The sequence below is a fragment of the Bos taurus genome, chromosome 7, assembly GCF_002263795.3.
Source record: "Bos taurus isolate L1 Dominette 01449 registration number 42190680 breed Hereford chromosome 7, ARS-UCD2.0, whole genome shotgun sequence".
In the NCBI taxonomy this organism is placed as follows: domain Eukaryota; kingdom Metazoa; phylum Chordata; class Mammalia; order Artiodactyla; family Bovidae; genus Bos; species Bos taurus.
Window position 1 is genome coordinate 65,122,891 of NC_037334.1, and position 12,520 is coordinate 65,135,410.

Below are 12,520 nucleotides of genomic sequence, written 5' to 3' on the forward strand. Positions count from 1 at the left end.
CCAATGCCCAAGATGCATCTCCAAATCCAGATTTTCTGAGTGCATGCATGGTTGTTGTTCTTTTACTGTTTTGTTTTGAACTTTCAGGTGATTACAATGTGCAGCCAAGATTGAGCACTACTACAATCAGGCCATCACAGGGATAAAGAAAATGCTCATGAAAACTCAAAATTTCAAAGTACTAATTAGGATTATCTATAATTGGCCAGACCAACACCAGAACCCTGGTTCAGGTAACCCTGGTTACCTGATGGCAGTCAAATCTCCATGGCCCCAGGACAGAAAATACCATTACATTAATCTGATACAAGGGAAGGCTAGGATACTTGGGCTCTAAATGTTTCTTTACCCTTTAGGCATGTTTGTAATATTAATAATAATATTCTGCTGGGGTGGGGGAGCAGAGAAAAAGACATTAGAGATAGGATATAATCATCAGAGCAGCATCCTCAGGAAAGGGGAGGAGAAAAAAAAACAAGTCTGTCAGATGAGTCAGCTTTCAACACAGCCAGTTATTTTCCACACTGGAAAACTACTTGGCTGTTTCCATTATAGAACCAAATCCCACCACCTGCATTTTGAATATCATCCACCAGAAATCACAGCCTATCAGCCTCATCTTTCACAGGCACTCTGGGTCCTGCTGGGGACAACTCTAACTTCTTCCTCAATGGTATGCTCACCATTTTTATAGCACTACATACAGGGGAGGAGGGAACCAGCCTTTGCTCAGCACTAACTGCATACCAAGTAGAGCATTAGAGCTTCACAAACATCTCATTGAATCCTCAGAACTATTCTGGGAGGTGGGAATCTATCACCCCTCTATTCCACGGGAGGAAATGGAAGCTCAGAGTGTTTCAGAACCCAAGGGCATCAATAACTTGACCAAGATTCTAATCCCAGTTTGTCTCTCTCCAAAGTCACTGCCTTTTCCCTTTCACTGATCGTCTCCTAAGGAGATTTCAGCATGCTAAGGAAAAGCATGCAACTAAGATAGAAAATATTTTGTCTACAGCCTCCATCATAGCCAATTTGTGGTTGCCATCTTGGGCAATTCATTTCCCTATTCTGAGCCTCAGTGGCCTTGTTTGTGAAATAAGATAAGGGAGATTAATCTAACTGATCTCAAACCCCCTTGGTTGTAGCCTTATGTCAGTGGTTCTCAACCAGATGTGATTTTGTGCCCCGGGGACACTTGGCAAAGTCTGGAGATATTTTTTGTTACCATAACTGGGGGTAGAGGCTGCTACTGCAGTTTAGTAGGTAGAGGCCCAGGGATGCTGCTAAACATTCAACAACACACAGGACAGCCTCCCACAACAAAGAATTATCCAGCCCACGATATCAATAGCATGGAGGCTAAGAAGCCCTGTCTCCACAATTATAGCATCTCAATACTTGGGATATGGATGAATGCAAGATAAGCCTGAATAGTAAAAGGGCAAGGATTCTGAGCCAGGTGAACATCAGAGAGAATAAACAGTCACATGAATTTAGACAAGGAAGAAACTGAGTTTAGAGAAGCAGGTTGAGGCCAGAAGAGTTTGGCCAGTAGCATAAATGTACAGAGTGCACAGAAGCCAAGGCTGGGGTCCATGAGGCATCCAGACAGAACTGACAGCTTGATGGAGGAGAAAGCAGAGGCCTCTGCTCACCTGAGCGGCTCATGCTCTGCCTGGTCACATTTTGCAAGTGACTGCACCCAGAGCCAGAGAAACCTAACAGTAGGACCTATCCACTCCCCAAAAAACCTAGTAAGCTTCATTTCTAACCCCAGAATATACACTCTTCCTCCCTAAAAAAGTAGACAACAAGCACCCATGTCCACAGGCTGATGCCATAGGGAATATGAAGGCAAAAAAGGGATATTCCTGTCTCTTTGAGAGAGTCAGGAAGGAAAAATAAGACTCGTAAACACAATTATGTATAACATGAGGTTGAAGATAGATTTTTTTTTAAAGGCAGTTCCTGGATCCAGCCTTCCACAGGCTACTCATCATCTTGTGTCCAGCTTCTAAAAATGGCACTCTGGGGACTTCCCGAATGGCAAAGTGGATAAGAATCTGTCTGTCAGTGCAGGGGATACGAGTTCAATCCCTGGTCTGGGATGATCCCACATGCCATGCACCTAAGCCCATGTACCACAACTCCTGAGCCCGTATGTTGATAAACAACCAAAGACTGTGCACCTAGAGCCTGTGCTGTGCAACAAGCAAAGAGCAGCCCCCGCTCGCCCACAACTAGAGAAAGCCTATGCAAAGCAAGGAAAACCCAGTACGGCCAAAATAAATAAATAAAACTAAAAAATAAAAAGGGCACTCCGAAATCTACCCCTCCAATCTAGATGATGCCTTCACAAGATCAGGGACCTGTCTGCTTCAGCATAATGCCAGAATGTAATAGATCCTCAGTCAACATTTGCTGAATGACTTGATGAATGGGAAAGGTAGAGCTGAAATGCCCTTTGGTGTACAGAAGAGGCAGAGATCATTTGTGACTGGGGAAATAGTCAGAGGAGGAGATGATGTGTGTGTTGCCTTGAGGGTCTGTAGACATTACACAGTCAGACATACAAGAGAAGACCATCAAAGAAGGGAAACAGAACAAGCCAGGGCACGAAGGCAGGAATAGGCGGGACCTGTTTGGGAAAGGGCATGAACCCAATACAACTGGCACCCCTTGGCCAAGGTGAGCAATAAGAAGGCTGGACTGGACATCGGGAGCTGTTACTTAATTCATTCTGAAATAGGGAATTGAAGTTTTGTGGGATGAGAAAGAAATTCACTCAGAAATTAGGTATTATGCTCAGCAAGAAGCATATTTCAGGCATCTACTATATGCCAGGCACTATGTAAGCACTTCAAGCCACTCCTCTCACTTCATCCCCAAGGAGGGAAGACTGTGAGGCAGAAGGAGCATCCCAATTCTATACCTGAGCCAAGAACAGCCCAGAAGCGGAAGGAAAAACTCAGCTACCTAGAATTCCCATAATTCCTATAACACAGGAACAAATCACAGAAAGCCATCTGTCCTCATAACAGTTCTAGTTTAAAAAAAAAACCAGAAGGACACTACTGGGAGGAGATGGACCCACCACCTACGGGTGGCATTTGCTTGACTACGCAATTAGCCACCAGGGGAGGAGCCAGTGACTTCAAGGGCACCAAGAGGGACTGAACCACCAAAGACACAAAGAAGGGTTCTGACCCCTGTCTATACTCAGTAAAGGGAACCATGGTGAATTCATAAATCACGAGCACAAGATGAGGAAGGACCGTCACCACCCCTGCTGCAGCAAAACCTCCTCCGTTCCTGGTGGATGGCAGGGTTTGGGCCCCTCAGAAATGTTGACAACAGTGTCTCACAAGCATCGCATGGCAGGGGATCCTTGGGCGTATTTACATAAGGATGCTGTTGTGTGTGTTTGAACTGTTGCCACAGTAAGGCTGCTGCTACCAACAAAGAAAGCGGGCCACAAAGTCAATCCATAAACACTAAGATACGGGAACCATGTGGTACAACAATCAGTGGTGATTTGTTGAACATCTGCTCTGAGCTGGGCATTTCATATATACTCTCTGATCTCACGCTCACATATCCTTGGGGAGACAGACTTGCATTTCCATTGGATGAGTGTTTTACATCAATGAATGTGAATCAAAACAGTCCTGAAAGGTTTAGTAGGGACCTTAGAAATCATCTAATCATTATTTTATCCAACTATATTTTATATTAAAAAAAAAACTATATTTAAAAAAGAAAAAAAGTAAACTTGAGGCCCCAGAGAGTAAGTGACTTGCCCAGGGTCGTGTAAGTTCCCAATTAAAACCAAGACTAGCTAGAAGCTACCTGTTTTGTCTCCAAGTCCAGGGTACTCTGCATGCAGCAAAGAGATCTTCTCACACTCAAACAACCTGACAAATCAATGTCTGGCCTTTTTTTCTAGCTCTTGCCTGGAGAATTCCATGGACAGAGGAGCCCAACAGAGGAGCCTGGTGGGCTACAGTCCATGGGGTCGCAATGAGTCAAGTCTGTGCGACCCCAAGACTGAGGGACTAACACACACATACACACACATAGGTAGGGCTAGTTAAGTGTGTCTGGATAAACCACAATCTGAGCAAGGTGGGTTTTTGTTTTGTTTTGTTTTTTGGTTTTGGTTTAAGGCAGCTAAAACTAAGACTAGTCTCAAATCTGAATAAAGCAGGCAAATGCCTAGATGGTGGGACTCCAGGATTGTGATGCAAATTTCCCCCAAATGTTTCCTTGGTGTTCACTGTGTTCCCCAGATTCCTTATCCAGGATAAAGCCTTTTATTCCACAAAGTTAAGTTTATTTGTATGTGCTCTTGGTAAACAAAAATATCTAGCAAATTCAAACTGTATTTCAATGCCTATTACAAGGTGTTTTCTTGATATTAGCATTTGATAGGAATGGCAAAGACACACCTGAAGAACAGGATAAGCATAGGAAGGAGAGCAAAGAGTTCAGAATGGAAAATTAAAGGTTACTGAAGGCAATGCTGTATTTTTACATTTAGGAAGCCCTTGTTTTGATGTAGTTACCTTAAAAAGCAGTCATGAAGAGATAGCTGAAATTGATTATTCAGCAGACAAGCATGAGGCTGGATGTATACGGAGTTTGAAGTGGAAAATTAAAGTTATCCCAAACAATTCTGGGAGGAAAAGAATGATTTTTTAAAAGACTTCATTATCTAGATTAAAAAATAAAATAAAACACCTCATTAGCCTTTTTGTCATCTTGCCTTGAAACTATAATCATTAAAAAAATCATTTTGGTTTTTCTTTCCAAAAAATGGGTTGTGAACTAGAGGTTCTGTCTTTACACACAAACTCACTTAGGAAGAAAAAAACTGTTAATTTGACTGAGTCATCAGCCTAATGAAGTGCTTAGAAACCATTTAGTGATTATATAAAAACTAAATTCTCAGCTATGGGGAAACCACTAAAAAAATCAATACAATACTGAGAGTAACACCTGTGGGTTTTGCCACCTGGCAGCCCTTCCTTTGGGGAACTGCTACCATCACCCTGTAATCATGTGGTCCAGGTGGTGCTGAAGTACCCTGCCCCTCCCCATATCCCTGCCAGGCAATTATAGTCCCTTTTTGCACCAGCCACAATGATTGGGCGAGATGTGATCTCGTGACCCAAATTCAGTTCTAATTAAGAACTCTTCCCTGGGACATTTTTAATCTGAAGTTTGAATGACAAGGGGGGCCTTCCATTTTTAGTTCAAGCTAAAGTTATCCAAGGGCTATCTTCTGAATCATAGAGTTCCAGACTCCTCTGCAGTAGACAAGAACAAAGACAACTCAGCCCAGCCAAGATGCAGGCTGGAGGGAAAGAGTTCTAATGTCCTCTGAGCCCCTGAGACTAGCCCTTACCTGGACTTCTCAGTGGTGGGAGACCATTGCTAGTCTCTTGCCTAAGCTATTTTGAGTTATATTTCTATCTCTGACAACAAGAGGAATTCTGGTTCTTCAATCAGTGACCAACTAAGAACTGTATAATAACTAATTAAGAAAAAGAATGTTAGTAACTGAGCTCGAACCAATTGCTCTATGGTAGCAACTGGTTTCAAATTGGTTTGACCATATTCAAATTTTTCCTGCCCAAACCGTCTTGCAGGCACCAGTATCACCATTCTGGCTTCTGTCTGCCTCCATTTTCTTCTGTGCTATCAGGGAAAAGAAAACCTTCCTGCTAACCTGTCTTCTGGGGGATGCTGTGACGGTGAACTCACAAATAAGACAAAAGTTCTCTGAAAAGACTTCGTGTTAAGGCAGCAATAAGGCTTCAAATGGGTTCCTTTCTGTCCATAAAAGTCTATCTTATTCATCTTTTCAGAAAGAGTCTATTAGCGGAGGGTCTCTCTCTACTTTCTCTCCCTCTACTCCTCTGTCTCCGTCTGTATCTCCTATCAAATTGCTTCAGGGATGTCTTGTTCATGTTTATTTCTGTTCTGTAGCAGAGATCAGACACTTACAATAGGCCATCAACTTTGCCTTACATGTGCTGCCTTTGATGGAAGCACACCAAATGCATAAATTCTGTGTGGATTTGAGAGAGACTGCATAGATAAATGAGAGTCTAGAAAGAGAGAAAAATCATGGAGGCAAAGTGTACTGACTGACCAGCTAGCAAGGACAGGAAGCTGTGGAGTGCTTTTGGAAGTCCCTGAAAAATCTATTCTCATCCTATCAATTCACACACACAAAATTCCACTCACTCAATTTGATTCTTTTCCTTCAAGTGATGGTTGTTCTGGAATAACAATATTTCACATTGCCACAGAATTCTGCAGCTACAAAGCTCCTTCATAAATATGGTCTGTCTTGATCCATAGCACTGTCCTGAATGATGGGCAGAGTAGAGATAAGCACATCTGTTTTATTAATTAAAAGCCAGGGCTTATAGGTCAAGAGATGCACCCAAATTCACAGAAGCAAAACTGGGTTAGCTGGGACTGGCATATGAACCCCTGATTCATGATCTCTTCACTATATCTAAGGATGCCTCCAGAGAGCTGCTGATGATGGATACCCCCATTTCTTTTTAAAGATTTTTGTTGATGTGGACTATCTTTAAAGTCTTAACTGAACTTATTACAAAATTGCTTCTGTTCTTATGTTTTAGTTTTTTGGCCAAGAGGCATGTAGGATCTTAGCTCCCTGACCAGGGATTGAATCCACACACCCTGCATTAGAAGGCAAAGTCTTAATCACTGGACAGAAAGGGAAGTCCCGGGATACCCCTTCTGTGGAGGGAAAAAGCAAAAGCATGTATCAGCTAATTTGAGGATGTGTTTGGCCCAGGACTGGCCTTACAAACAAAAGCATGAAGAGAAGAAAACTGACATTGTTTTATAGGCAGAGTCAAACCAAAGGGTGACAGGTGTCTTTGTTGCCTTCTAGAAGTTGGCAAAGATTCTGCTTACCCTTCAGATGGTTGTAATGAATGCCTTCTAAGGAGTAAACCAGGAGTCTTTTGAATTCCTTCCTCTCTGGGACAAGCAAACAGAGATGGTGCTGCCATTTTCCCTAATAGCATAGCCCCTCTCCTCTATATAGTGACAAAATTATTTAAAGAATATCAACTAGAAGAGTATCAGATTATTCGGCTTCTCAGTCACATAACTTTCTAGAAGCCAGCCACTGTCCAACAGCATTACATACACTCTCTCTTTCAATGCCCAAGAAAGTGGTCAGAGAAGCGGGCATCATCTGTTTTCACTTGCCTGACATCACAGAACTGCCAGTTGGGGGGCCAGGTTTGCATTTCAGAGTTGTCTGGCTCCAAACTTGCCTTTAACCCAGCCTAGCAGAAAGAGAAATGCTCAATCTTCATTAAGAACCCAGAATCATGGCTTTGTAAACTGGCTCATGGTTACTTTTTTGGAGATGGGGATTTACAATGAAAATCAATTCTCTACCATGCCCTCTTTCCTTCTACACCCATTAAAGAAAGGGTTGCTTCAAGGCCACACATATGGCCTCATTCTAGCTTCAAAATAACCCTGTGAAGAGCACAGAGCAGGCACTCAGATCCCCACTTTACAGATGAGCAAACAGAGGCTCAGAAGCATTCAATGCGTTGCCCAAGATCAAATCAGGACATTTAACCAGAAGTCTTCCCAATCCACTACCTCACCAAGCCTAGTACGTATTTGGTACCCAATGAATTAATAATGGATTACTCAGTTCAGGGACCATGTCTCAGAAGGATTGTGGTTTCAAATTCTCAACATGCAGATCTGCCTGTTTCCTTGCCATGAAAATCCAAGACTCATGAAATGGTCAAATCTGTGGAAGCTTCCTCCAGCGGACCCTTAAGGCAGGGATCAACAGTGTTGCTTCCTTTCAACTTGGCATTCCCTGCCCCCACAGACAGGCATCAGCCCACCCATGGGCTCAGTTCCATTTGTTCTTTTCTCATCTGTCTGACCACTTGCCCCTTTCCACTGGCTGGCACCCTGCCGACATCCACACTTCTCATCGACCCCCTCCCCCTACCGCCTTGGCATTGGCACTCTGAGCCATTTCTGCCCATCCCTCTCCCAGACCAGCACAGCAAGACCAAAGTGGCAAGAAGCAAATGTGGAATTCGAGTCAGGTCTGCAGGCAGACCAGACTGGCCACCTCAGTCCTGCAGAAATGACATTCCAACTGTGCTAATCTTATTACAAAGGTGCAGCCATGCCTGTGCCAGGGAGGGGAAAGTGAAAGAGATCACGGATGTCTGGGACTCATAGGATTATCATTTTCTACCTGTTGAGTTAATCATATGCAATTTTCCAGATCCCTGGACTCTCACAATTAAGCCAGATAGAGAGCTGGGCGGGATGGTCACAATCTAACACGTGCCTACTGCATGCCTACTTTCAGGCTTATGGAAACTCACCACCTCCTACAAGTAGCTGTGTCCACCCTTATTCTGCTCTTTTAAAAATGCAGTATATGAATCAGAGACAGGTCCCTTGGCACTGGTTCTCGGTTTGCCCTCCCAAATGACCCCATTCTTCCCAGAGATCAGAAAGGAATTCTCACCTCCTCATATCCGGTACCCATCAAGGTAAACATAGCTATGGTCTCTATGATATCAATATATCATGTAATATGGTTTCCTTACTTTCCAGGGTCATGTGAAGGATCAACAAAAGCTATATTTGTGTCCATGCATATTTATTTGCATGCATTTTATAAACTTCCTTGAGCTACACCAGTTGTAAGGGAGCATCACTGATACTATTGTTACTATCACTGTCATGGTTTGTATCCCTCCCCTGCATTCTAGTGATGCTCTAGCTCATCTCTCTACCCCTAAATTGTAGCCCAAGACAGCTCAACATCACCAACTCCCTCCCTCAGGATGAAAAGGAAGATATGTGCATGCTAAGTCCTTCAGTCATGTCCAACTCTTTGTGACCCCATAACTGGAGCCCGCCAGGCTCCTCTGTCCATGGGATTCTCCAGGCAAGAATACTAGAGTGGGTTGCTATGCTAGTAGCTCAGATTTCATGAGCATGGTGTTAAACAAACATTTTGCATCATTAGCCACTTAGTCCTCACAAGAACTTGGCCTATAAGAGACTGAGAGTGTTCTATTATAAATGAGGAAACTGAGGCCAAGAGAAAATAAGTCATTTGCCCAAGATTGAAAGTTATAAAAGGCAGAATCAAAATTAGGGCCCATGTCTGGAACCTCAGAGCCTGACCATCTAACCAGGTTTCAGAAGGTATCCAATGTCAAAAGCCATGCTTCTGCTCTGTTCATTCATTAGGAGTTGAGGACTTTGAAAAAGAGTTCCTATCCCCAAAAGGCAGTGCTCTGGGCAACAGAGCAGAAAGGAAGCAGGTAGTACCTCTGTCCCTGTCATCCTTGGTGGCTGGAGTTCAGCCTAGACACAGAGGCTGAGGAAGCCCCACCTCTGCATGTGGCCCAGATGTTTTTTGGAGGGAGGAAAAACTGATCATCAATGAAAGTACCAGGGCCTGGCCTCCACTCTGCAGAGATCCATCTCTTCTCCAGGGCCACCGAAGGAGTAAATTCTGAGGAGGCGGAGTCCACAAAAATCTCAAAATCATGGAACATAAGCCGTAGAAGGGTTCTTCATGCCTGAGGATGAACTGAGAGCATGACGGCATGGTAGCTAAGAGTCAGGAATATGGCATCTTGTCCTCAAATTCTGGCCTCAGGATAACATCAGGCAGCTGGTTAACCTCTACAAGCTTCTATGTTCTCATCTCTAAAATGGGGATAAAGATGCCTTCACAAGGCTTCACTAAACCACCTCAAGCATGTTCAGCACATGGCACAGTATCAGGCACACTCTAGTCCTCACATATATGTTAGTGATGATGACCACAGAGAAAGAGTTAAGCATCTTCTATGCAACTTTTGGTTCTCTAAATGTCATTTACATTTTGAATTAGAGAAAGAAGAAACGTTTCCCAAAACGTGTCCTCATTTTGTTTTTCCTCAATTTGCTCTCATGCAAAAAAAAGAAAGAAAAAAAAAGACTAAAATGCCTCTCAGCTCCTGTTTTGTCCAAATCACTGTTTCACAAATAAGGAACTAAGTCCCGTCAGAGGAACAGCACTCCTCCAGCTGTTACAGAGCAAGTGAGTGTCAAACTTGAGAAGACCAGAGTACAGAACTCCCATAGTCTCCCCAACACTGCTTTGCAAGGCCCATGATCCTTGAGGGGAATCAGGAGAGGAAAGGAAGGTGGGAAACCTGTGACCTTTGAGGCCACTGGACATGATGATCTGGGCTGCTTCTGCATCTGACAGAGCACCCCAAAGAAGCCCCAGGTATATAGATACTGGGGTCCAGGGTGCTGAAACTGTTGTCCCTCCTCCTGGGCCACTCAGACTGGCATCAGGTTAGCATCAAATCCTCAACTGGTATCAATAATCTGTGCTTAGAATCAAAACCTGAAATAAGTGATTTTGTGGCAAAGCCAGGACTAAAATTCAAATCTCCTAAATATTTCACTCAAGGACTTCCCTGGTGGTCCAGTGCATGAGAGTCCATGCTACCAATGCAGAGGGCATGGGTTTGATCCCTGGGTGGGGAAGTTCCACATGCTGTATGAGGAGGCCAAAAAAAAGAAAATATTTGGCTCAAAAAATTGACCAACCTAGATTGCTGTCCTGTTTTTATTTTTTATAAGACTATTTTTAGAGCAACTTTAGACTCATTGCAAAATTGAGAACAATGTACAGAAATTCTCATATACTCCTTGCCCTCATATCAGCATAAAGTGAGTGAAAGTCGCTCAGTCATGTCCGACTCTTTGTAACCCCATGGACTATACAGTCCATGGAATTCTCCAGGCCAGAATACTGGAGTGGGTAGCTATTCCCTTCTCCAGGGGATCTTCCCAACCCAGGGATCAAACCCAGGTCTCGTACATTGCAGGTGGATTCTTTACCAGCTGAGCCACCTGCCCCATTATCAACACCCCTCACAAGAGGGGTACACTTGTTATAATCAATGAACCTAGGATGATGCATCACCATCACCCCAAGCCCACAGTTTCCATTAGGGTTCACTGTTAGTGCTGTACATTCTAGGGGTTTGCATAAATGTATGATCACATGTATCCACCATTATAGTGTCAGGCAGAGATTCATTGCCCTAAAAATCCTCTGTGTTCTGCATATTCATTCTTTCCTCCTCCTCACCCTTGACAACCACTCGTCTTCTTACTGCCCCTATAGTTTTACTTTTTCCAGAACATCATACAGTTGTGATCCTATAGTGCACAGCCTTTCAGAATGACTCTGGCTGCTCTGGTTTCACTGCTGTGTGACAAGCTGCACCAAATATCACTTCCAACAATCACATTCTGTGGGTCAGGGATTTAAACAGGGCACAGCTCTTCTCTGATCCGTGATGTCTGGGGCCACAGGTAGGAAGACTCAAAGGCTAAGCCTAGGTCACCACCGGGGACTCGAATCATCTGGAGGTTCCTTTAGCCTCAGGTTTGGCGCTGGACTGGGATGACTGGGTCTTCCAGTCACTTTCAGGGTTTACATGTGGCCTTTCCACGTGGCTTGTGCTTCCTCACAGTGTGGTAGTTCCCAGGTAGTCATAAGCTTCAGGCTCCAAGTATGGGTGTGATGGTGAACAAGGCACTTCCCTTATAATCCTCCCTCAAAATCATGTGGCATCACTGCCATTATACTCTATCAATCAAAGCAATCACAAGCTCACCCAGAGTCCAGGAGAAGGGATGAAACTGCTGCATCTCAATGGAGGGAGTGTCAAAGGATTTGCAAGCATTTTTTAGTGGTATGGCTGCTATTGTGTGTGTATCTCACCAGCCTAAAAATGGCCTTAAGCTTCTGGGGGCCAGAACCATACCTTACACTTCCTTTCTCAACTCCAAGCCTGAAGCAGCGCTTAGAGTTTCATTTATGATTAAATGACATTAACATTTTGATCTGAGCCCCCACCCAACACTGCAGCTTCTTGGCAGGGCTCTGGTCAGGGCTGGCTCTTAGTTCTATACCATCCTTCCTTCTTCCCTTTTTAGCCCAATTTCTTTACTTGCTCCATTGCTAAAACCTGTCAAAGTTCTACTTCAAAATATACCAAAGTTCTAACCTCCACTGATGACATCAGAGCACAACTCTCTGGCAAAAAATCTTTCACCAACACTTAAGGCTCTTAGACACACAGGATGGTTAGTCTGCAGGCCCTGCCCCATGCCTACCCCTCTGACCTCATTCATCTTGTTCCCCGGACCATTCACTGTGCCCCAGCCTCCGACACACTAAGTCACTCCCTCCTCTAGACTTTCATATTCGCCCCACCTCTCAGAATGCAACTTGCTGCAGCTCTTTTCACACCTGCTCATTTTTACCCTTCAGACATCCCTTTGAATTTCTCCTAAGAACGGCTACCTGAGCACCCTCTCTGCCAACACCTATGGTCCCAACACACCAGTTATTCTAACTTGTGATGTTTTATACATTCTTCTTCGT